At 41.7% G+C, this 27,916-nt stretch overlaps 1 pseudogene; it reads left to right on the top strand.

Moving 5' to 3' along the window:
- The first annotated feature begins 1,942 nt into the window (after positions 1–1,942).
- LOC122146207 lies at positions 1,943–21,289 on the top strand (annotated as a pseudogene).
- The last annotated feature ends 6,627 nt before the right edge of the window (positions 21,290–27,916 follow it).

The following is a 27,916-nucleotide window of genomic DNA, read 5'->3' as shown; positions in this document are numbered from 1 at the left end:
CACACACAAACACACACACACACCACACCTCAAACACACACACACACACACACACTCACCTTAAAAGAAGCTGATGAGTCTGGTTCCTCCTCCGCTGCACACATGCAGTCAAGGACGTTGCATAAAAATGCCTTCACACGCTACTAAGATTTGCACTAACTCCTGTTCTCAAGAACTAGATTCCAATCTTGTAAAGAAGGGCTTCAGGGCGCTGAATTCGAGTGCCACAGTGGCTTTGCTCAGGCATGCAGTCATTAGAGCTGCACGCAAGGGAGGAACTTTTGGAGATGGCCCTGTTGTCATGCAGTGGCAGCAAAGAAGCCACTTTATGACTCCAAAAAACACAGGGACAGATTGATCTCTGCATAGGTATATGAATGGACTGCGTGAGGACTGGGCACAAGTCGATTCTCCGATGAAGCCCCTTTTCCGATTGTTTTGGTTCCTCTGGAAAAAGCTTGTCCGGAGAAGAAAGGTGAGCGCTACCATCAGTCGGTCATGCCAACATTAAAGCATCCTGAACCATTCTGTGTGGGGTTGCTTCTGCATCAGATGGAGTGGCTCACTCACAATTCTGCCAAAACACAGCCATTATAAAGAAGGTACCAAACACCCTCCAACAGCAACTTCTTTCCAACAATCCAACAACAGTTTGGTGAAGAAAACAATGCATTTTCCAGGCATGATGGAGCACGTGCCATAACGGGCAAAAAGTGATAATAATGTGAAATGAATGTTGAAATTTTGGGTCCATTGCCTGGAAACTCCCCAGATCTTAATCCCATTGAGAACTTGGGTCAATCCTCAAGAGGGGGGTCGGGACAAACCAACACCCACTAATTCTGAAAAACTCCAAGAAGTTATTATGAAAGAAGGGTTGCTGTCAGTCAGGATTTGGCCCAGAAGTTGATTGAGAGCATGGCCCAGTCGAATTGCAGAGGTCCTGAAAAAGAAGAGGCCAACACTGCAAATACTGACGTCTTTGCATAAATGTCATGTAATTGTCGATAAAAGCCTTTGAAACGTATGGAAGTGCTTGTAATTATATTTCAGTACATCACAGAAACAAAGATCTAAAAGCAGTTTAGCAGCAAACTTTTTGAAAACTAATATTTATGTAATTCTCAAAACTTTTGGCCACGACTGTACAAAAGATTTCCATTTCAAATAAATGCTGTTTTAAACTTTCTGTTTGAACATTTTAACAGATATTCACACAGAAACCAGTTATTTTAAATTGTAATAATATTTGACCGTTTTTACTGTATTTTTGTGTGTGTGTGTGTGTGTGTGTGTGTGTGTGTGTGTGTGTGTGTGTGTGTGTTCTTGCCTGTGCAGGCCTCATGTTGTGTGTGCTCGGTCTGTCTCTCCAGTGTTGTCCATTGCTGATCCACTGATTGATCTTCAGATGGTCGACAAACTCCAGATTTTACTCCTGAAGAGTTTTTTGTGCACGTGCTTCCATCTGAACCATCGCTGCTAACTCTGAACACACACACACACACACACACACACACACACACACACACACACACACACACACACACACACACAGCTAAAGAACACACACTCGTCTGTCACACTGATGATCCAGCAGCATGTTGATGTATTATTACCACATATCATCTGTCTGCGGGGGATCCTGCGTGTGGGCGGAGACAAACCCTCGCAGCTTAGCGTCTGATTGGCTACTGCATCCTGCCATCCACAGTGCAGCTCCGACAGGAAGAGACGCAGCAGCTTCCTGTAGTTACAGCGGGACAGAACCGTGCTCCTCAGCCTTGTCGCTGACCTGCGGGCCCGACCCGCTCACGCCTGCAGGAAGTCAGTGAGGCAGAAGAGGTCCGGAGGTCGAGGAGGTCGAGGAGGTCGAGGACAAGAAGCCGGTGTAAGGAGGAGGGGCGCGCGCTGAGGCGCGGACTGAGGCTGGGAAAAACCACTGATGACCGGATACGACACCATCATCATCCTGCGGACGAAGAGTATTGTGGACGACAAGGTGGACTCACTCAGCTCAGCATGATCTGGAACACAGATCAATTCATTCATAGTGTGGGTAATTTAACATCACAGTGATGAGAAATAAGACATTTCCCTCAAAATCAACACAATGAAATAAGACATGATCTTACCGCATCCTAAAGAAAAACAAAGCCCTATTGTAGAAGCCAACAGTATTTCTGCATTGTGTGCATCAGCAGTGTAAAAATATTACATGATAGCAGAAAGAATGCTGTAAATTTTAATATCATAATTATGTATTTATTTTACAGTCATGACAAAAATCAGTCGTCATATATTAATAGTTAATATTGACAAACAGCAGTAAACACGAGTCCTCACTGGATTTTTCACATCGTAAATACTAAAAATGGTGAATGGAATTAACTGAAGGTTTTCCTGATGCATTGTCCTGTTTACTATCAATAAATACAAAGTGAGCGTATCAATTCGTATCAGATCAAATGTCATTTTCATTAATTTACTCTATCGATCCAAATATGATCATGAGCAGAACTTATGCAGTGAAGCAATGAATATGATGATCATGAAGTCAACCTCGGGTGTGTGCGCGCAGGCAGTGTCCTGTAGTGTGCTGTCTGTTATAGGGGCAGCGGGCGTCTCAACAGATTCATCCCACCCTGCTCATGACAACACCAGACATTATTAACATCACAAAACACAAAGAAATAACACCTCCCTGCGACAGAAACAAGTTCTAAGAACATTTTGATAAAATTCACGTTAGACATGATGGAAAACGTTTATTTCTGAATGTTCTCTAAATGTTTTTTAAATGTGGTAAACACTGTTTCCGAACATTCCATTATTGATCAGTGTGCAAAAGTTTATGTCTATGGGAAGTTACAGTTGAACGCTATCTGAAACAAGAAGTCACAGTTTTAAAAACATTAGATGATCGTCCAAACTAGAACGGGAGTAGAAGAAGACACCATTCCATGAACAAGTATAAATAAGTTGGTTCTTTAGTGGTTCATTAGTAATTTCAAGAACAGATAATTGTGAGCGAAAATTCCATTAACGTTACCTGAGAGATGGGAATATATTAATGAACATTCATATTTTTGCACGTTGCGTAGGCTATGTAAGTTATATATTATCATATATTAATAATTAATATAGCCTATTATATGACGATCAAATATCAAATATGTCACGTTAAATAAAAAGGATATTAATGAACATTCATATTCAGCCAGTCTCACTTCGCTGTGCATGATTCAGTTCCTCCGTCGTTCACACATTTCAACTTTAATCCATGAACACAGAATAAAGCAGCGCCGCCTGGAACTCACCAGAGCTTCCGCCGAGAGTCTGAGTCCCGTTAGCAACCGGCCTTAGAAAACCGCCTGTCAAACTTACAACAACGCGCGGAAACATCAAAGGCAAACGTGTCTCCTTTGTGACGTCACCTGCTGGTTCCACTGCGCGTTATAACGTCTGTAACGCGTCATCACTGTACGCGCGGTGCATGATAATTCTGCATATATTATATACTCAGGTAAAGCAATTTCATTGCAAATGGTTAAAGAAATAATGCAGTTTAATAGTTTCTTCCAGAAACATTAGAGGAACGTTTATTCAGAGTATCACGTCTTTATTAAAGTTCTCAAAACATCATCCCTACATCCGTTCCAGATAATGGTTTTTCTTAAACCGCGTTAGTTGGACATGATTGTCTATCATTTTTAAAGGTACCTACTTCGAGAGAAACGCTCAAACGTAACGTTCCCATATTGTTTTTGGCCAACTGATAAAAATGAAATGTATTCTTAACGTCACATAAACAAGGGGCAAAACATATTTATAAAAACCGGATTCTACACCCTGTCACCGTCATGTGAACCTAGAAAATATGTTTTTTTATAAGTTAATGGGAACATTTGCAAAATCATTCTTAGACATGTTTCTGTGAGTGGGACATCCATGTATCATCAATGGATGCTCTGCAGTGAATGGGTGCCGCCGTCAGAATGAGAGTCCACACAGATGATAAAAACATCACAATATCCCAAGTACTGCCACAGCACTCCGTCCATCAGTGAACATCTGGAGGGAAGACAAAGATGAAACACATCCAGCATTGAAGATGTTTTTAACTCTAATACATCGAGTCTATAATCCATAATAAACACTTCCTCCAGTGAAAAAGTGTTCTTGGTGTGAATCAGGAGAGAAATCTGCACAGATCAGCAGCGTTTAAACAGCTCTAAAACCAATATGTTGTCTGGATTTTGCTGTGAGAGGGACAACCAGGAGATGCACTTTTTCACTGGCGGAAGTGTTATTATGGATTATGGGCCTCTATGTATTTTGAGTTTAAAAAACATCTTAATTGCTGGATGTGTTCAGCTTTTTTTTTCTCCAGATGTGTAACTGATGGACTGGAGTGCTGTGGCTGATTTTCAGCAGGATTTTTGTTTTAACTTTTGCTTTAATCCAAACCCGGTGGATCAGTTGATTGTGGACACACTGCGCAAATCATAAGAGCTTCTTTAATGATGACATTAGTTGATCCAAACATGTGGTTATGTTCTTGAATGGATCCATTCAGAAGATCAAACCTCGGTGCTGTCAAATCTCAGAAGTGTGTCAGATGCTGTCAGATGTCCATCATGTTTGTTTGAGTGTGCAGATGTCAAGGTTTTACATTTATAAAGACATGGAGTGTGTGTGTTCTGTTTCGAGTGTTTGTCATAGGTCGCTGTATGTCACTTCCTTCCTCCCCACATTTGAATAGAGTCACTGCAGCTCCTCTGAACGCGTCCAGACTCCGAAGCAGCCTGGAAAGCCCAGCGTCCGTCTGCAGGTAGACGACCTCTTCAAACCCATCATTCAGACAGAAAACATGCTCCACTCTTCTGAATACAGCCGATCTCGCTCAGCTGTGCGGAACACAGACATCCCCCGCTTTATTTTAAGAGTGGGATAAAGAATCGAGCAGGTTTGTGTTTCTGATTCATTTCATTCGATTCTGCCTTCACAGGATTTAGATTCATATTAATGAAACCAGCTGCACCAATAACAACATACAGTCGGTCCAAACATCTGAAAGTGGAAAATAGTGATCATCTGCCAACTGCCCTCTAAATTAATAACTTGTTTTTCCCATTTCAAATGTCACTGCACTTGAACAAAAACAGTGTACTCAGAAATTGCTGTAGTAAATTGCATACATATTTACCAAGGCGAGCTGGGCAAAACACCCAACACAAAAACATTGAATGAATGTGAAATTGTGCATTAGACAAACAGATTTTGGTATTATTATAATTTTGTGAAACACTTTACAACTTCACATGTAAAAATACATAAATAAATAAAGATGGAGGACGTTTTAAAAGATTATGGTCATTTCTCTGTGATTGTTTGAGGAGTTTACTAGCACTTTCTGAGTCAGTGTAGGCTAAGAATGGTGGAATTGAATGTCAGCGCTCTCTCCAGTCTTCGCGGCCTGATGCCTGTGTCTCTTTGATGAAGTGTTGGGGGTTTTGAGTGTAATCTGATAGCAGCAGTGAAGCTCAAACCGGAAGCTGCGTTTTGAGCAGAGACTGCACGAGTTCTGCATGTGAAGAGCTGCAAGCTCGATCTCCAGCATCTGCTCACGATTCTCATCTCTGAGCCTATTTCTTAAAGTATTGTTCAGACCTTCATCCATTCGTGTATGATTGTGCAGCAGCAAATATTCATCATATAACACTCAGCTTCCAGGCCAACGTCAGATAGCGGGGACACACAACCCGTCTGAAAGAGGCAAAGATCCGAGCAATGTGACGCACGGCAAACTGACATTTTGAAACGATACTTAAATAAGCAGCAGTTGTGTCTGTTGCTAAAGTGTTTACAGACGGAGTTTCCAAGTGAAACGGACCAGATTTTGTGCCGATGAAATAAAAAGCCCTTATCTTTGCCATAAAAGATTGCAACAACGAGCCGGGCCTGCTGTGAACAGACGTCTCTTTAAACAGAGCAACATTTGCATGTTAAATGCATTGACTATGAGCGTCCGTCTGATGGGATTTACATCAATAAAACACCGATGAGCTCTCAGTTTGCGTTAGTTCTCTCAGTACAGACTGGTTTCTGGAGATGTGAACTAACAAAAATGACGTCTGGATGATTAGAGGATCTCACTCACATCTCAGAATCATCTCACACCTTCACAAGCAGGAAGTCCAAGCCCCACCTAACACAAACATGTTTAACAACGTTCTTCTAACATTCCCATTTATGAAAACCTTATTTCTGAATGTTCTCCAAATGTTGAAAACAACCAGTTTTGTAAACTTTCAACTAAAAATTTCCAAGTTCCATGAAAGATTTATAAATGAGAACGTTATAAAAGAACAGATAACTCCTGTGCTAACGAGAATTTGTTCTAAGAACGTTTTGATAACATTTCCATTAAGTTCTGAATGTTCTCATCGAGTGCCAAAACAATCCAGTTTTTGTGTCTGAGCAAAAGTTACATTTTATTATGAGAATGTAACATTTAAAAAAAGCATCCAGCTAGAACGTGTTCAGACATAAAAACTCTTCATGAACGATGCATAAATAACATTCTGAGAACATTATTAAAAATAACGAGAACGAATGTTCTATTAATGTTACTTGAAGAACTTTTGTTCACCACGTTCTCTGTCAGATGGATGTGTTTATACTTTTCATAACTTCTGTAAATGTACAGTAAAGGTCACTGGCAACTGCTCGAAGCCTTCAGTAAGAGTTAATAATAATAGTCATTTGTAGCTGTATCTTCTCTACTCAAAACACACGCTGTCACTCAGAGAACAGCAGCAGCAGTGTGTTTTCGGGCGTCAAGCTCTGCACAAGCTCTTCTCTGGACGTGTTGATCAGTCTCTCTCTCGTCTGATCCTCAGGTGATCTATCGTGACAGGAGAAGATGGCGGGCACAATCACACATCCCAGTGGAGGAGATGGAAGGAACTGAGAGAGGCCTTCAGTAAAGTGGGTGAGTCTCAACGCTTTTACACACACACTTCAGACTCAACCGATTCATGACTACAGAAGGGAAGATTTGATTCCAGTTCCTTAGATAATTTTATAAATTATATATTTTAGTACTTTTGCCAAAATAATTGTTCAACAAAAACTACTAACAAAAATAACAGGTACCTTTTGTTTTAAACAAAGGAGCAATTTATGACACAGTGAACAGGATTCATTAAAGAAATCGGTTCGTTACATCGATTCAAACTGGGTTGTTACTGTAAACTAAACCTGAACTAAAAACTATTAAAAATGTATTTTGCTCATTAAATTAGTGCTGAAATAAAACTAAATTAAACTCTTAAAAAAACAGGAATATTAACTGAAATAAATTGAAGTACTAAAATTAGTAAACTGTGATAAAAAGAAAAATTATAAAAGCACATAAATTACTAAAACGTCAACTATATGAGAAACTCAAAATATAAAATGGAAAGCTAAAAGTAAAAAAAATAAAAGCCTCAAAATATAAAAAATACTATTATAGTATATAAAAGGAATACTAAAATAGCACTGTTACAAACCTTCATGAGACAGCTGAATGATTCATTCAAACCACTGTTATTTCAAGCATAGTTTTTTTTATTTAATTATATATAAATAGTAGGTGAACAAACTTACATGAAAAAAAACTAATTAAAATGTTGCTTTAAAAAATTACAGAAATAAATACATTTAAATTAAAGGACTACAATATTAGAACTTAAAACTGAATTAAAAATCAATTAAGCTACATAAGATATAAAAAAACAAAAACAAATAAAATGGCAAAAGCACAAAAACAAAATGACTAAACCTAGAAATAAAATGCAAACTGAAATAAGCTCATTTCATTAGATTGATTTTCAAAGATCTAAAGCTGCATTTGAGACACTGAGTTTTGTCGTGTAATTCATTAAAGAGTGACTGAGAGCATGTGTTGGCACTGACCTTTGACCTCGCCCCCAGATGTGGACGGTAACGGTCACATCAGCACCGACGAGCTGACACAACTCTTCAGGGTGGCGAACCTTCCTCTGCCGGGATACCGTGGTGCGTGAGATCGTCCAGGAGCTCAGCCGGACCATGGACCTCAACCAGGACGGCAAGATCACCTTCGACGAGTTCGCCAAGGGTCAGGTCAAAGGTCCCTCAGCATTTCTGAGGTTTTCCAGAACAAATATCTGAACTCCTTGACATCAGATATTAAGCCCTGTTTTTCACACAATTTAAAATGAATCCTTTTTTTTTTTTTTTACTTGAAACAAGAATGAATAGCTTAAATATTAGCATGAGTTTTTTCTCACCCCCCTTGGCAGATATTTTCTTGTTTAAGTAAAAACTCAATTAATTTGAATCATTTTAAGGATATCTTATTTCTCCAGGAAATGTATCTTGATTTAAGTGAGTTTAGATATTGGTATTGGAAAATAAGACCAAAGTACTGAGAGAAAAGAAAAATTTTTTGTTTATTTTTTTCCAGTGATGAGAGATTAGAAATCAAGTTCTTCAGTTTGGTGACAGTATAGTGTGTGTGTTTTTTTTTTTTTTTTTTTTTTAAACTGAACTGAACACCACTTTTAATACAATAATATAATAAAAACAGAATTATAATATATATATATATTATATCTATATATACACCCAACACACACCCACACTACATATATATATAGATATAACTTATGATATAATAGTACAAGAAAAAAGGAGTGTGTTGAGTGTGATAAGTAAATTAACCACAGTTACTCATTTTATGATTCCACTCGAAGTTTAATATGCTGTATATTTTGTATAGGCTGTTGTATCTCTGCCATTTTAATGTTAATTTTTTGTTAACGTATTTAGTAAATCTTGTTGTTTGCTAGTCATTTTTAGTACATATATATATGTGTGTGTATGTGTGAATATAATTTTTTATTTAAACTTTATTTAAATTTTTATTTTCAGTTTTTAGCTTATAATATATATTTACAGCTGTTTAACATTATATATATATATTACTATATAATATAGATATATAGCTATATATATATATATATATATATATATAATATTACACACACACGACTTAGGTATACAATATTAAAATGAGAATGAGGCTATGGGCAAGTACCTGAAATAAAAAAGTATATCTTTATTGCCTTATTTTATTTTTCAGTTTCATTTAACGTTTTCTTTATTTTAGGTAATTTTTTTATGGTTTTTAGGTTTTTTCAGTTTCATTTATTTAGGGTTTTTTAGTGAATTGTATGATCGAATGATAGTCATGGTCCTGCGAGCAACTGAAAGGCTCAATCTGTCTCCATCTGTGTCAATCTGTGTCCATCTGTCTCCATCTGTCTCCGTCTGTGGTCCATTGTCTGCTCAGGTCTGTCTCCGTCTGTATCAATCTGTCTTCGTCTGTGTCCATCTGTCTCCGTCTGTCTCCCATCCCTGTCTAGGTCCTGTCTCGTCTGTATCAATCTGTCTCCGTCTGTGTCAATCTGTCTTTCGGTCTGGTTGTCCATCTGTCTCCTCTCCGTTAATCTCCATCTGTCTTCGTCTGTGTCCATCTGTCTAGGTCTGTCTCCGTCTGTGTCCATCTGTCTTCGTCTGTGTCCATCTGTCTCCGTCTGTCTCCATCTGTGTCCATCTGTCTATGTGTTGTTTTCGTCTGTATCAATCTGTCTTCGTCTGTGTCCATCTGTCTAGGTCTGTCTTGTGTCCATCTGTCTCCGTCTCGTCTGTGTCCATCTGTTCTCCGTCTGTCTCCATCTAGTGTCGCATCTGTCTAGGTCTGTCTCCGTCGGTATCAGAATCGCTGTCTTGTCTGTGTCCATCGCCTGTCCTCCCCGTCTGACTTCTTCATCTGTGTCCATCTGTCTAGGTCTGTCTCACTCTGTCTCCATCTGTCTCAGGTTTGTCATGTCTCCGTCTGTCTCCATCTGTTGTCCATCTGTCTCCGCGTTTTCTGTCTCCACTCTGTGTGTCCATCTGTCTCCGCTGGGCTGGTGTCTACCATCTGTGTCCATCCTGTGTCCGTCTGTGTCTCACTTCTGTGTCCTCCTGTCTCGTCGGTCTCTGTCTCCGTCTGTGTCCATCTGTCTCCGTCTGTCTCCATCTGTCTCCGTCTGTGTCCATTTGTTTCTGTCTGTGTCCGTGTCTCTCCATCTGTCCCCCCCCCCCCCCCCCCCCCCCCTCAGGTGGTCCATGACCTTAAAGAGCTCCGAAGTGGCCAAAGAACCTTCGTAAAGCCATTGAAATAAGAAGGAGGGCTCTGTTCAGTGGCTGGAGAACCTCAGAACAGGTCTGGCAACGCAAGCATGCTGTGGCGCTCCGGTTGTGACCTAACCCACCTGCAGAAAAATCACCACACCAACCAGAGCCAAAACCTGGAGGGCACCACAACAGCTTTACACACACCACATCACGACAGGGAATAACCGTCTCCCAGCTCTCACGTAAACGTTTTAGAAGTACTAAATAAACCTGCTCAGGAAAACAAACATTTGTGCATTACATGTTCAGTTAGTAGACACTTTTATCCCCAAACAACTTACAAAAGACGCACAACCAACCAACAAAAGAGCAATAATATGTAAGTGCTGTGACAAGCCCCCCGGTTAGTCTCACGCAGCACGGGGTTTTAAAATAATTAAACAAACAGAAACACCAGTAGATAGAATATAAATAGAATTAATAATAATTATTTAATGTTTATGAAATGTTCCCCTAACACTTTATTAAATAGTCCTATTGATAAAACTGAGAAGACCACCTATTCTGAGATCACATTCTCTAAACGTCCTGTATGATGTTGTTGCCACTTGATGAACATTCTCATAATGTTGAGAGAAAAATCCTTCAAAATAAATATTCAAACATACATTTTGGGTAGAAATAAAACTTAGTAGAACATTGTACAAAACGTTTTTGTAACCTTTTAATAACATTCTAATCACAACAAGAAAACTGTTCATTTTAATATTTTTTGCATATTAAAAAATATGGGGTAAAAAATTATTGGGTAAAAAATATTTTGTATATTTATAATTATGGCAACGTTTTAGTCATTTTTTAAATAAACTTTCTAATCACACCACAAGACAAACTGGCCATTTTTACTTCCTTCATATTTAGACATATTAAAAAATCAATGTTTAAATAATGTTAGATTTTGTGTGAAAATAAAGAGTTAGTAGAACATTTAGACGATAATGTTTTTGTAACCCTTAAAGAATATACATTCTCTAATCACCAGAAGAAAACTAACCATTTCAGTGTTTTTTAAAAAACATTTCAAAACAATGTTCCGATGTTTCTGTGAACCCATTTGCTTTGTCTGGGCACGTGTGCAGAGGAGGAGAAGGGGCGTTTCGTGAACTGGGTCAATAAAGCGCTGGAGAAGGTCCTAGGACTGCCAGCATGTTCTCCTATGGAATCACCCAGCTCAACGATCTGTTCACCGCGGTGGGCGACGGGCAGGTGGCGCGGAATGGTGCTCTGTACTGTAGAGCAGCGTTTAAAACACCTTCATGTTCAAATACCATGGAAATTTCACTTTGTCAGACATATTGAATTTATGCTATGTTCCAGTAAAATGATAAACCTGTCTGTGGCAGACACCACTTGACGAGAAGGAACCATCAACAGAAGAAGCTGACACCCCTTCACATACCAGGTCTGGTCCACAAACCGGGAGTCTTTCCACACACTGCTGATCTGTTTGGAGTTTAATGCTGACTGTTCATGTTGTAAATGTGCAGGGAGAATCTGAACCTGGCTGCTGAACTCGGCCTCCGCCATTGCTGGCTGCCACGTGGTGAACAAAATTGGAGCAGAGTACTGAAAGAGGGCAGGCGAGCATTTAGGCTGGGACTCGTCTTGGCCGGTCATCAAAATCGGCTGTTCGCTGACATCGAACATTAGTAGGAATGAAGGTACAAATTACTACAAAACCATCACACAAGAATAGATAAATAATATTAATCATTTAAAAAAAAATTGTCATCACTTACTCTCCCTCAAGTTTTCCAAAATCTGTTGAGTTTCTTTTCTTCTTTTTGCACATAAAAGAAGAGATATTGCTGAACGTTGGTACTCATTTCCATTGACTGCTATAACGTATTTTTTTTCCTTACTTATGGAAGTCCAATGGCTACTGTCAACTCTTTGGTTACCAACATTCTGCAAAATCTCTTCTGTATCCTCACAGTTATATTCCGTCTTAGAGAAAAACTGGCATCTGTGAGGATTTCCAGTCAGGATTTTAGACCGTATCATAGTACTGAGACTGCTCTCTCCTTAAGAGTTACAAATGACCTGCTGTTATCATCTGATCGTGGTTGTATCTCTCTATTAGGGCTATGAAAGGGGTGGATCTTAGTGCTGCATTTGACACTACTGACCCCACTATTCTTTTGCATAAACCTCGAACACTTTGTTGGGCATCAATGGGAAGTGCATTAGCATGGTTTAAATCGTTACTTATATGACCGCGCATCAGTTAGTAGCAGTGAATGAAGAGGTATCATATCGATCACAAGTGCAGTATGGGTGCACCTCAAGGCTCAGTACTAGGGCCGTTACTTTTCTTATTTGATATATAATATACTCTTATTTTTCTTTACATTATCTTTATATCCAAACATAAAACCTAAAATTAACCATTAGGTTGTACAGAACATTTCCTTATGGTTATTTTTAGGTTTTATTTCCACCACTATAAACTAGAGAACTGTTCTGTGTAAAGTTATTAAATGACTGTAAAAATAAAACCTAAAAGTAACCATTAGAGAACATTCTGTATGTTATTTTATAGTTCTACATATATTAAAACCTGTTTATGTTATTTTATGGTTGTCTCTAAACAACCTCCCTGCAATGTTCTGGTAACATTATTTTATGGTTGTAAAAAAATACTAATCTTGAAAAAAAAGAACATTCCTGGAAATTATTTATTTGGTTTAAAACAAGAACTAAACCAAGAACAAAATAATAACTTTAGTGGACTGTTCTGAGTTTGTGTCTTTCTTTACAGTAAATGACACATGTGTTGATCTATAACGATATTCAGACATTACAAGAGTCACAAATGATCACGTGTGTGTGTGTGGGCAGCTCTGATCGCTCTGCTCAAGGGATGGGAGAGAGTCTGGAGGATCTGGTCAACTGTCTCCTGAGGACCTGCTGCTGCGCTGGGACCACTATCATCTGGAGGAGGCTGGCTGTCCCAAAATCAACAACTTCAGCTCCGATATCAAGGTCAGTGAAGATACTTTACTGTAGCAGAACATAAAAACACTTCAGACTGGAACCCCAGACACTGATGGCTATCTATCTAGCTATCTATCTATCTATCTATCTATCTATCTATCTATCTATCTATCTATCTACTATCATCTATCTATCTATCTATCTATCTATCTATCTATCTCATCATCTATCTATCTATAGCAACAACCCAGGTAATAGCAAAACCCTAGCAACACTTATCCATGACCTATAAAGCTCACAAACTCAAGATATTGAAAATGATATTTAAACTTTCAGGCTTTTCATTTTTTTCATTTACAATTACATTAGAATAGAATAGAATAGAATAGAACTAGAATAGAATAGAACAGAAACAGTATAGAACAGAATAGAATAGACATAAAACAGAATAGGTAAGTGCTAGTATAATTGCTCAAATGCTGGTGAAAAAGATGTGGCCTTTAGACGTTTTTTTAAAATACTCAGCACGCTCGAATTGAGATCGGCAGGTCGTACCAGCAGCTGGGAAACAGTCCAGGAAGAGGTCCATGAGAGAGATTTTTGTGCCCCTTTGGGATGAACCACCAAGACGCTGTTCACTTGCAGAACGCAAGCTTCATGGAGGGCTTCCTAATGTTTGTATAAGGCCAACCTGCAGGACCGGGCTGTTGTGGCAATACGTCCTAGGTTTCTGGCTGTCTGGAAGGAGTTATGGTCAATGAACCCCAGCTATACAGAGAAGTTGTGATAAGATTATGGGTTGGCTGAGAACATGAACAGTTCAGGGGCAGCTGGGCCTAATGGTTAGAGATTTGGACTGTAACCAGAAGGTCGCATGTTTGAGTCTCGGTGCTGGCAGGAGTTGTAGGTGAGAGGGAGTGAATGAACAGCGCTCTCTTCCACCCTCAATACCCATGGCTGAAGTGCCCTTGAGCCAAGGCACTGAACCCCCAGTTGCTCCCCGGGCGATGGATATAGCTGCCCACTGCTCCGGGTGTGTGTTCACGGTGTGTTCACTTCTCACTGCTGTGTGTGTGTACTTGGATGGGTTAAATGCAGAGCACCATTTTCGAGTATGGGTTACCATACTTGACAAATGTCACGACTTTCACTTTCACTTCAGTCTTAGCAATGCTGAGTTGAGGTGATGGTCCTTCATCCAGCCAGAAATGTCACTCAGATGCGAGCAGCTACTGTCGGATCATCCTGGTTGGAATGAGAAGTAGAGTTGAGTGTCATCAGCATAGCAGTGATAAAGAAAAGCCATGGTTCTAAATGACAGATCCTAATGACGTCCATGTAGACAGAGAAGAGAAGTGGTCCAAGCACTGAGCCTTTGAGGACCCCACAGTAGCAAGAAGTTGTGACTTAGAAACCTCACCCCACACCCTGAAGGACCCTACCTGAGAGGTAGGACTTAAACCACAGGAGTGCAGTTCCATAGAGGCCCATCTTTCTGAGGGTGTGGACAGTAGAATCTGGTGGTTTAACTGTGTCCAAAAAGCAGCAGACAGATGAGTTTTGATGAGTACTGAGGGATTGTAAACTTCTCTTTGCTAGTCGCAGGGCTCAAGTAACGAGACAGTAAAGGCCAGGCTCAGTTGAGTGGCTGCTTTTGAAGCCAGATTGGTTGCTGTCCAGGGAGATTGTTCTTTGCAACAGAAACATAGAGTGTTGGTTGAACACAACTCGCTCAAGTGTCTTTGCAATGAATGGAAAGAAGGGATGTCTGTAGTTTTTGACTTAGAGAGGGCCTTCTTAAGCAGTGGGGTTTATCGAGAGCCTGTTTAAATGCTTTGGGGTGGGAGCTGTGGGAAAGGTTCGAGAGGTGTTGATAATGTGAGTGAGTGCAGCCATAACTGAAGAAGAAATGGCCTGAAGGAGGTGAGTGGGGATAGGATCAAGCGGACAGGAAGTAGGATGATTGGAAAGGATACGTCTGGAAGCGTCGGGGGGATGCGCCTCCGAGAATGGAGCGGAAGGAGGAGAGACTAAAGTGTTGTCGTGTGTAGATAAGGTCCAGTTGGCTACCTGATTTGTGAGCAGCTGTAGAAGACACTCGCTTGAGGTTGAATGAGAAAAGCAGAGAGTTGAAGTCAGAAGCATGAGGTTTTTCTATGTGGATGCTGAAGTCACCAGTAGTACCAGAGGAACACCGTCCTCAACTTTTAACATTTTGTCATGAGCAACTCTAGTTTAATAACTCTAGTATTAATAATGTAAATGAAGCTGCTCTCTGGATGGGTAAATATGTTTTGAAACACACTGTGATGGACACAGAGCACTTCGTAACCATCACCTTCACACTGTTGTCTGAAGGACTCCAAGGCCTATTACAACATTCCTGAACCAGGTGGCACCCAAAGGAGACGAGGAGGGCATCCCAGCCATCCCGATCGACATATCTGGAATACGGGTGAGGAAACACCTCCTCAACACATCATTCACCATGCACACGTTCAGACAGCACTTCATTAAGACTCCTATCTTAACAGAGAAAGATGACCTGAAGAGAGCCGAGATGCATGCTGGAACAGGCCGACCGGCTCGGCGCCGACAGTTCGTCACGGCCCACAGAACGTGGTCCGCGGCGGAAACAAACTCAACCTGGCCTACGTGGCCAATCTCTTCAACAAGTACCCGGCTCTGAAGAAGCCCCGAGAACCAGGACATCGACTGGAGCTCTATTGAGGGGTGAGTCAAGTCGCTCCAAACCTGTGTGACTTTCTTTCTTCCACAAAAGTTAGTGAGATTTAGACCAAATAGTTTCAGTTCCGGTATGAAACGCTTTGATTCCCAACATCTTCATACAGGTTTGTAGTGACATAAGGGAGAGTAAATGATCACTTTTTCAGCTGGGACTATCACATTTAAGACTATCTCTTCTCTCTCTCTTCTCTCTCTCTCTCCTCTCTCTCTCTCTCTCTCTCTCTATCTATATATATATCCATATATAGGGATTTATATCTCATGTATTGAGATTTGCCAATATATCAAAGTTTGTAATTTAAACGTCAGAGATCTCAGTGTGAACTCAAAATATTCTCCCAACGAGAATCAGCAGTTAACGAGTCATTCATACTTCATATAAGTACAATCTGAGATGCTGATCAATATTCACAGATATGAATGTTAAGCTGCTGATCTGATCATGTTCTCATGTCCTCTCAGGAGAGACCAGAGAAGAGCGAACCTTCAGGAACTGGATGAACTCACTGGGCGTCAATCCACGCGTCAATCATCTCTACGTGTGGTGTCATAAACCCCATCAGCAAACTAAAAAAAAAAAAGTTTAGAGAGGAGCATTTTGATAAATATATGTACTATATTACCACTTTTTGGCACTCTAATCTGTTGTCTTCATCTATTTCATGTATGATTAAATCAATCATCATGAAAATGAGTTTTTTATTACAATCACAGATTCAACTACGAATTGGAGTACAAACATAATTAATATCAATAAAAAGGATCAAAACTGGCAATGCAATTATATGCAATTGTAAATGTTTGCATAAACCTTAGTTTTTTATCTTTGAGTGTTGATTATTAACTAAATTTGATTCATTAATTCATTCATTTTGACTTTTCAGCTAAATTAAAACTTTTAATTTTGTTTTACGGTGTTTCTGTTAAAAAAATTAATCCCGGTTGCATCACTAATTCTTCCCTATTTCTACGGTCTATTGACTGTATATACAGTGAGTTTTATGTATTTGACCTTCCCATTATACATCAAAAGCAAAAAAAAAGTTATTTTTACTTCAATACGTGTGATTTCTACTCATAAATGAATTCAAAATAAGCTTTTGTATCCATTATGATGATGTCAAATGCAGTGTTTGAAACGCTACTTTTTGATGATTAAAACGGTGTGCACTAGTATCCCAGCCTAACGAAAAAGAACGTAACAAAAACTTATTTCTGTATGTTCTCTGAACGTTTAAAGCGTCCAGTTTTTTTCTATGTTTTTTCTGGCGTGATAGTGAACATTAAAGAAAACATAAAAGAAACAAGTGTGAACGCTCCTGGTCAGCTGGGATGTCCTCTCAGACGCTGCCGGAGACACGTGCGCATGCTCTCAACTGTGTTTTCTGTGGTTCGTTCCAGGATCTGGCCGGATGCTGCTGGTGATCGTCCCGCGCGTATGAAAAGATCAAGGTCCCTTTGGACTGGGACAACGTCAGAATAAAAACCCAACCGCCGTAATACCCAACTGGGCAGCCAAACAACAACAGAAAGGGACAGATACATTATAACCGAGGTTCTCGTGAAATGACTCTTGAAACTCCTGGCCTTCATGTTCACCTGCTAATCTACCTGTTACACTATTACAACATGGCACACATTTACGCCAAAAAAATAATATCTACATCGGTTTTTTATAATTTTAATATTTCTATGTATATATAGTGATATTATAGATATATATATTATGAGATCTGATATAATATATCATATCATTATATATTATATTAATTTATTAAATTAAATAATAATTTACCAAAGTATCACCATTTTATAAATAAATTATTACCACTTCATTTTTACACTTTATTTTTTTTATAGTGTAAATTTTGGGTCTCTCTTAGTTATTCTTTGCTATTTACACACAAGCTGTATTTATCATAACCTTTTTACCTTAGCGTTTGTTTGTCTTTGTTACAATGACAACTGAAGCATACAATAAAAGCGAATTCTAAATATTAATAAAAACTAGAATATAATTTTTTGTTTAGTTTATGCTGAAGCACTAAAATTACTACAATGGAAGTTAAACACGCAACACAAAAATGAAATAAACTAAATTAATCTCATAGAAATATTTGCCTATAAACAAGACAAAAGCAACATAAAACTACTAAAAATGTCTCAAAAATTAAACCTGAAACTGACAGTTTACAAAATAAAAGCGAAATTAAAAAGTATTAATAAAACCAACATAGTTAAATTTTGTTTAGTATTTAAGCTGTGATCGTACTGAATAACTAACAGAAAAATATATCAAACTGATATAGTAAAAAGTTTGTGTGAAAACGGAATGACCAAACACACTAACATAAATTACTTACAAACACACACACCACACACACACACCCCACACACACACACACCCACACAATCCACAACACACAACACAAAATGTTGTTGTTTTGGTGAAAGTGGGGACATCCCATAGGCGTAATGGTTTCTTATACTGTATCAAACACTGTATATTCTATCGCCCTAACACCCACCCGACACCTAACCCTACCCCTTACAGCGTAAACTGTGCATTTGTTTTTTTTATCTCAAAAAAACTAATACTTGTATGGTTTATAAGCGTTTTTGAAAAATGGGGTACATGGGTTATGTCCTCATAAGTCACCCTATCCTTGTAATACCCCTGACATACCCATCCGACAGTCTACAAAGTTGTGATCCTGATATGTCAAAACACCAACAAACACAAAACACCACAAAACCAGACACACACACTCACTCCACTCACACTAAACAAACACAACCACACACACCAAAACACCACACACACACACACACACCCTAACAAACACAACACACACCACACACACACACACACACCACACACCCCACACACAACACACCACACACCACACACCACTCACATACACACACCCACACTCACACACACACACACACACACACACTCACATACACAACACCCACCACTACCTCAACACAACAAACACCACACACAACACCACATCACACACACCACACACACACCACACTACACACCACCCACAACACTCACACAAACACATCCCAACCACACACAAACAACCCACACACACACACACACAAACCAAACTCACACATCAAACACCCACACCCCACACTCCCCACACACACAACCCCCACACCCTACACACACACAAAAACACACCCACAAACACAACACCCACCCACAACACATCCAACACAACACAACACACAACATACCCAACACACAACATTACACCAAAGACCATTTTTCAGAATAAAAATACACCACACAAACAACCAGGACCTCACCCACACTCACAAACCCACACTCCAAACCACACTCACCAAAAACATCACTCACCCCAACAGAAACACACCCACACCCCCTCAACAACACAAACACACACACAACCACTCACCTCACAACACACACACACCTCACACCCCAACACGACCCACACACACACACAAAAAACACACAAACACACAACCACACCAGACAACACAACACACACTACAACACAATACACACCTTTCACACTCCACACACCCCACCACAACCCACACACACACCACACACATCAATCCACACACCCCACAACTCTCTCACACAACACAACACACTACACACACAACACACCCACACACACACAACACACACACCCCAACGAAAACCACTCAGCTCACTCACGAACACAACCCACACAACACCCACACACCACACACACACCAACACCCACGACACACTACACACACTCTCTCTCTCCTCAGCCAAAAAAACACCACACACTCACACTCCCACACACCCACCACCACACACACCACACAAACAACCACACACACCTCTCTCTCTCTTACACACACACACACACACATACACACTCTCCCCACCCACTCTCTCTCTCCGACCACACACTCTCACAACCCCCACACACCAACACACACACACAACACATACACACACACACCGGCACACTCTCGTCACACAGGCCACACACACTCACACATGACACACACACACACACACACAACACAACACACACCACAGACCACACACAAACACACACTCACTCTCTCACCCACACACAGCACAAACCCACAACACACACACACACACTCTCTCACACACCACACAACAACCCCACACAGCACACACGACAACACCCCACAACACACTCTCTCCCACGAACAACACTTACGAACACAATCACCCGCAGACACACACACAAGCCGGTGTAACTGATGAGTATTGTTGCTGGCAGCTGGATAACTGTAACTACGCAGTGGTAGCGGGGGAAGAAGGAGGCGCAAGTTCCTCCCTCTGGTGGGAATCGCTGGTCAGGATCTGAACAGCAGGCATCGGACAACTGACGCTCGCTCTGCTCTGGCTGCTCTATAGGAGATCAGAATTCTCACCAACACAGTCCCCACTCACGATCACCCAACAGCGTGACCTCATGCTGATGGTCTTCGGCGTCCGGGTGTGCCGCTTGCGGGGTGGGGGTCCGTCGGTACACCCTCAACATCCTGGAGGATCTGGGCGACTGGCAGCAGGTCAATGACGACACCATCGGGACCTGGTTAACGACCGCTCAAAATCAACACAGGCCGGCAAAGGCACCATCAGCGGCTATAAATTAAGCAGCTCACCTGTCTCAACCGTGAAGCAAAAAAACACCCATCTGTGATACAGAACTGACCTCTTCTGTCTTGATTCTGCAGGACTGATCCATAAGCAGCAGCATGCCGGTCCCTGGACCTGATTGACGCCATCCAGCCCGGCTCCATCCGCTACGACCTCCTCAAGACAGACGGACCTGACAGACGAGGAAGAAACTTAATAATGCAAAGTACGTCAGAGGTGGTCACACTCCTCATTAGCATATTAATGAATATTAAAACAGATGGGTTGTCCCTGGGTTTGGTGTATGGGACACGTGGAAAAATATTTCCTTAAAAACTCAGAATTTCGAGATATATAACTCACTATTGCAAGATGTAACTCCAAGGAAAGTCACGAGGGGACCTTCTACTGAACCCAACCTGTTCAAACTCACCGATGTGTTCTCAGGTACGCGATCTCCATGGCGAGGAAGATCGGAAGCGCGGTGTCTGCGCTGCCGGAGGCTCTGGTGGAGGTCAAGCCCAAGATGGTTGATGACGGTGTTCGCCTGACTCGGTGCGGCGCGAGGCCAGATGAGTTTTCAAATCTATGAAGCGCAGGTTCTAGAACCCTAGCTCTATGTTTCCTTTTGTCTTGTCTAGAGTTGTTGCTCCATTAACTGGGTTCCACCCATATCTGCCTTTATCATGAATCTTCTCAGGGGAGAATATGAAGTCACGCGTTCTTGACACTCTGATTCAAATCTCTCTGCCGGTCTTCATTACCGTCCATAGTAGCGCTCATGGCCCGGTGACGAGAGTGTGGAAGCAGACGGCCGAAGGGTCACCGCACACTGAGGTCGCGTCTTGTTTGTGTGTATGAGCCACTGTGGGTTATGTGGGTGGAATATAACAGACCAACCACAAGTCAGACCATTTGTGCGCTATTTGGATCTTCCAGGTAACTAGCAGAGCCTTAACGCCGCAGTAGAACACTGACCTTTGGTGATTCACCTGTTTTAATGGTCCTCAGGGGGGGGACTCAATGTGCGCAAAGATTATGGCAAAAAAGACATGTCTTAGATCCTCGAGGTGGTTGTGTGATTGTTTCTTACCTATTCATACTACTGACAACGATACTTCGCATTACGACCCGGCTTCCCTGCAGTGAGGAACGGTGCATTCTGACATGTCGCTCTCACGAATTGGAGCCCTGCCGCGCGTAAACGACGTGCTGGATCTTTGCAGGCTTCTCCTGCCTGGATTCACACCATAACACTCGTTCACTGCAGGACGTGTTATCGGGCTGAATGACTCTATGTAGTTGATGGTTAAAGGTCCTGTTAAGACGGGATGTGGTTTTCATCTGTTTGTCTTTCTCCCAGGATGGTCCCGGTAGTGAGGACTGGATGCTCGGGTGTTTTCCATTGTGAGTGTTTTTGAATCAGCTCTCGTTATGACCGAGCACCCATTTCACACTTGGAGAATGGCCTCCCCATTACCAAGCACACACATACAACAAATGGATCTACATACTGAGGAAGCCTGACAACATGTACAAACTGCGCACTTTATTTAATGGACTATAAAAAAACAATGTTTGGGATTACTCAAACAAACAGGGAACAAATCGTGGAGCCTGTTGTAAAGGTTAAGAGGCGGATAACAACAGGTAAGTCCGGCGTCTTCTTGCGTTCTGAACGAATTCTGATATGAAACTCATTAGATGCGCTTTGACAGGGATGACTCGAGCCATCAGAACAAGGGAAGCCCTCCTGGAGCTCGTCTGCCGTCTTGGCCGCGGCCGGCATCTCTCACGTTATCCCGTGGGACGGGAGTCTGGTGAGGAAGGGCGGATGACGGGAGGACATTCGGGCTCTGGGCTTCCTGATGAGGGAAGGCTGTGAGGCAGACCCCATCCACCAGCAGCAACACCGGGACGGGTTCTTCAGGAGCACAACAGTGGCGACGAGTTGAGCGCTGTTCATCATCAGAACAATTATAACCGCTGGTAATGCACATGACTGCTAAACCGTATCTCTGCTAAATGTGGTGTCCTTGACAACCACAAGGATCTGAGGCTCAAGTATTGTGAGAGAGTATATAACGAACGGTCGCACCTCACCTTACAACGTATAAGAAAATCGATCCTTTCACAATAACTGAGCGATCGCGCACAATAATGCTACATGGGGACAAGGTTCCCCGTAAGATGCCATGGCCATGAACATCAATAAACAAAGGGTTACTCACAGTTGGATTCTAGGGTGGACTGATTGACAGAGAATAGAGTCTGTTTTGGGGCTGTTGTTTTCACATTATTTCACCGTCACTTATTCTTCCCTCGGACTAACTCATGCATGAGGATCTTCCTGAGCAGTTCCGTTAGAAGTGAAACAGGAGTGCTGGATCTCTCTATCAATACCGCAGAAGAAACGATCTAGAACTCATTTGCAAATAGCTACGGAAACTATGTTAGCCACCTTTCCTGATTGTAGAAAAGGAAACTTAGTTCATGCATTCAACGACCTAGCATATGCCACATACTATTGAAGTGGGCAATGGTCTGAGGTGGTTGTACACTGCATCAAGCAATAAACCGAAGATTAGTCGGCGTTTGAGGTGCCACAGAATGCAGGCGGCTTAGTAGATTAACATTACCAGCGATAGAGAGAAAAATGTGCTCATATGGACGGCAAACCAATTATTACAAGTCACCGCAACTCCTGGGACTACTATTTAAGTTCCGGTAATCAGGTTACAAAATACCACTTCCTGGTATCATAAGGGCCCCTTAATGGTGCTTAAGCACGTCGCTCATGCGTACCTAACTACGCGCTTCCGTAACGCTAACAAAGCCATCACGCTCCCGTAAGGTCACAAAACCTATGGACCTTTGATAGTAACTTAGGATAGCCAAAGTCCACTAAGGAGGGGTCGTTAGAGCTTTTTTCACATTGGGCTCCAAACTCTTGGAATAGTCTTCATGATAATGCTTCGGTGGTAGTCGAGACACACTTGCCTCTGTTTTAAATCTACGATAATAAAACTTCACCCCTCTGTGCAAGGCATTATTGTAATGAGATCCTCATAAACCCTGGACTGCCGTTATATATGATGTCAAATGTGGTAATTTCCTTGTGATTGCTTGGGTCTAAACTTAATTCATGTTTAACTTGGCTGAACAGCAGCTACACGTAATTATGTCTCTAATTTGGTCTCTCATGTGTTCTGCTGGAGGATTGACAATCCGTGGTAGGTAACTATGATTTACAACAAGCGAGTCCAGTCTGGGGCCAGAACACACTGATACAGCGGCTGACATGCCCAGCCGCGACTCACAGAGGACATGATATGATGCTATAACCAGAGACACAGAGCATACGAGAACATGAACCAATTTTTGCTATAAGTTTGCTTGACAGAATTGCTGTGGAAATAGTGGGGAATCGTCTGTTTGTTTAACAGTCCCTTGTTTATTTATTTTCTGAACAATTGTTATCTGCCATTGATGCACGCGAGAACTGACCCAGTCACCCCGATAAGTAAGCGACTACTAAATATTGTAGAAACCTGAATTTTCGCGTATGAAAGTTTGCTTTGTGATGATTTGTAATCTTCAAAAAGCGCTAGTACAACTAAGAGGGGCTTGAATTGAATTGAAATTGAATTGAATCTGAGGCAGCAGCCGCTCGGATTCACGAGCTCACCCAATATCAATGAATCTGTCAGCAAACGGGTCCTGAATTCATTCTCATATACCATGCCTGTAATCACATGAAAGAACATGCAAACATGAGCAGAATAGACTAACGGTGAAACAACGGTTCTTTATAAACCCCTATCGTTCTGTCATGACAACGGAAACGTTTGTGCTGCTTTCGTTCTTCTGTATAAGTGCATTAAAGTTTAAAGCATGCAAAATAATGTGAACAAAATCATTGTTATATTTTTTGAAAAAACTGAGATAGAAAGTAATATTAGACCTTTCTTTGCCGAAATCATCCGAACAGGTTTTTTTTTGCATAATTGCTAGAATGCAAACTGTCGCCATGTCACCACACCGGTTCATTTTACGAGCTCGTGTTAACAAACGGAATAGTCTGGAGTGAACCCAAATCAATGGGTCCCATCCATTCTCTGTTGTCTCTAGAGCTTAGAAAACTCGTCTCAATATCATTCACGGCATCGTATCAAATTAAGCTGGGTGCTTTCCTGCAGTACACCATATGTCCTCACTCCGCACAGGTGCATCGATGGTGTCGTGTGAGCGGTGATGTGGTTTCACAAGCACCAGTGCATTAATCTTGTACTCTGAATCTGTCTCACACGGTGGAGCTGCCCGTTGGCGATGGTAGAAGTATGGATGAAACTCAGTGGGCAGATCGCCGAGCGCTGGTGGGTAGATCTGACAGCGCAACACCAACAAACCCACAAAACATGAAAAAATCAACACTTCCCTTTTTAATTGCTCCAGCCTAATGCTAATGCAGCAGAACCACGCGGACAGGACAGAGGGTCTCGAAGGTCTTTGTACTGAAACCTGTCTGACCAACCATCCATGGATGTTGCCACAGAGAGACCAGAGACCATGCTCCATGTCTCCGGACCAGATACAAGGAGAAATACATCGGTGATCTGGCTGAGGGAAAATCGAGCTTCAGCAGCAATCGATCGATGGACAACACCAGCGGGTAGGTACCTCAACCAGGTTACAGGGTTTAATTTTTGCTCGGAGTCGAGACACGAAGTTATTCAGAAACAGTCTTGTGGGATCCTTCTCTCCAGTTCAAACCACAGCAGCTGACTTACGAGGGAGGGATGAGAAGAGCGAATTGTGAGGACCATTTTGATGAACTAAAGCTGCCTGCATTGCCCTTTTATTTAGAAGCTCCTTATTAGAATTACATATCTGTTAAGGGAATTCAAATTTAATTGAAGCACAAACCATCTGTTAAAAACGTAAGAAGTGTAAATGTAATTTTGCCCCTCCCTGGTGAGGCAGCAGCCTGTATTTTTTCAGCATCATTCACTCCGAATCATCCCGTGTCAACATGGAGCTTCAGAAATCATTCTAATATGATGATTTGCTGCTCAAGGAAACATGTTGGCTTGATATATCAATGTTGAACCACAGTTGTGGAAGACCAATAGTATGTGGAGCGGGCCACTGGATAGACAATTTTATTTTACAGGATTCACAAAGAGGATCCCAAGAGACAAGCATTTATATTTGACATAAGAAAATTCTTTTGGTACATTATAAACCGGTCCTTCACTGTTCACCATTTTGATATATTTAAAAAACTATGGTCGTAAAAAGAAGAGTGACAATTAATCTTTTTTTTAAATCTTATTAAATCGTTCTAACAATTTAACAACTGGGTTCAACATTGTTGATGCATCCCGAAACAGGGGCTACTAATTTGCTAATTCACGACGAGCGTGCTATGAAAACATTCCTAACTTAAATCCATATTCATGATTTGTTCGAGACCTTAGTTTTGTGCGTGCTGGGCCCTAGAGCACTGACCTGCAGCACAAAGAGTGTTGCATACGAGTTGTAAACACGAGTAAGAGGGATTTTTGTATGTACCCCCCTCTCTGAAAGTGGCTGCCATGCCTCGCTTCAGCAGCGCGCGTCTGCCCCACCCGAACAGAGAGCAGATCTGCACTTGATACCCCGGAGATCGGCGCGTGCGTTGGGGACAGTAGAGACGCCCACGCGGGCGACGCCTGCGGCGCCCAGTACCAGACAGGCGGGTGGGCGCGGGCCTGTGTCAAGACCTAGAATACGGTTTGTCACAAGAGTAACGTCGCCTGACACGATGTTGTCGCTTCGTCGCTCCCGCTGTTCTCGAAAACTTTCGCTAAGAGGGAGATCTGACGGAGTCGCCTAAAATCCTGTGTTAGCCGATCGTTAAGATGTCGATGTCAAAGCTGCTGGCCAACTCTGGCTCAGCTCTGTTCTTGTTAATCTCGTTGATCTGCGCCTTCTGGTAGCGCTTGCATTCTGATTGGATCGGACTCAGCACATATTCGGTGAGGATGTCGGGGCAACCGCCCGGAACCTCGTGGGCATAGAATCGATTAGAAAAAAAAAATTTTCGTGCCCGCGTCAAATCGTGCTTGTTCATAAGTCGCACAGCCGTACCTGAGAGGCGAGTCGTTGATTTATCGGGCTCGTGAAGCTATTAATTAGAGCAGACGCGGGCGCAGAGCACTGATGTGAACGTTTCTATGAAAGATTAAACAGCTTAAAATATGTTCAAACATGTTTGACTCTTTCTTTTTGATGGATCTGACTCTAATGATTTTCGCTGTCCACTCGTGACGACTGTCGCATGCGCGTCCTGTGCGGCGCACGGAATCCTGGGCGATGTAGTTCAACACGGAAACAGCCCATCGGAACTCGCCCCTGCGGTTCACAAATAAAAAAAAACTAGAAATAATAATGTTCTGTGTCTTGTCCCCAAATTGGAACCGGTGCTAAATGTTACATTGTCGCACCATCTATATATATATATCTAGATATAATATATACCAACTATTGTGGTATTGTATGTATGTATGTCTGTCTATAAGTATGAAACCCATGACGGTACACACACAGACGAAACACATCACGCGAAGATAGAAAAAGACACGGATGGGATACGTGTTTTCTCGCCCTTGGATGTGGACCCATAATCCACCGCTCTTCCGTTCCTACCCGTCTCCGCAAGAGACTGAGTATCCTTCGGCTCCTGAATGGTATTCACTAAAGCAGCATCATCCGTGGTTATACATGTGTAATGACCCACGTGTGACAAGTTGTTAGGCGGCCTGCATTCTGAGAGCACATGAAGCTCGTTATCGATCACGCGCGACAGCGTTTTCTGTCGACGTTTAGCAACCCGATTTGCGCGATTAAAGCACTCGAATTCTGAAGCGGCCATTCCGGCTCCTGGGTTACCGGAGGATTAATGAAGTCCGCAGTCATAACCCTTTACTCTTCCTCACGAATTCGCTACAGACCTGTTTCCGAGTCTTGCTGTTTCGCGCATGTCTGTGGAGTATAAACTTTCCTTTAGTTAGTGTTGATTGAACAGCCATTACAACGCAGATAACCGGAGGGGAGAGTAAATTCATCCGTTACTTGAACACTGAGAAATACATACGATCAGTGTGTAGAATCGAGAGCTCATTAATCATAAGCAGCTCAAGTGCCGAGCTCGTATGGAGATTGTGTCGTGTGCTCATGGGTTGTGTCTATGGTGTTTGTGTACATATGTGTGTTCTGGATATGTGTGTCTGTGCATCATGTGTGTTCTGTGCATCATGTGTGTTCGTGTGCTTC

This window comes from Cyprinus carpio, chromosome A9 (assembly GCF_018340385.1).
Source record: "Cyprinus carpio isolate SPL01 chromosome A9, ASM1834038v1, whole genome shotgun sequence".
Lineage (NCBI taxonomy): Eukaryota > Metazoa > Chordata > Actinopteri > Cypriniformes > Cyprinidae > Cyprinus > Cyprinus carpio.
This window is presented reverse-complemented; position numbering and strand designations above follow the sequence as displayed.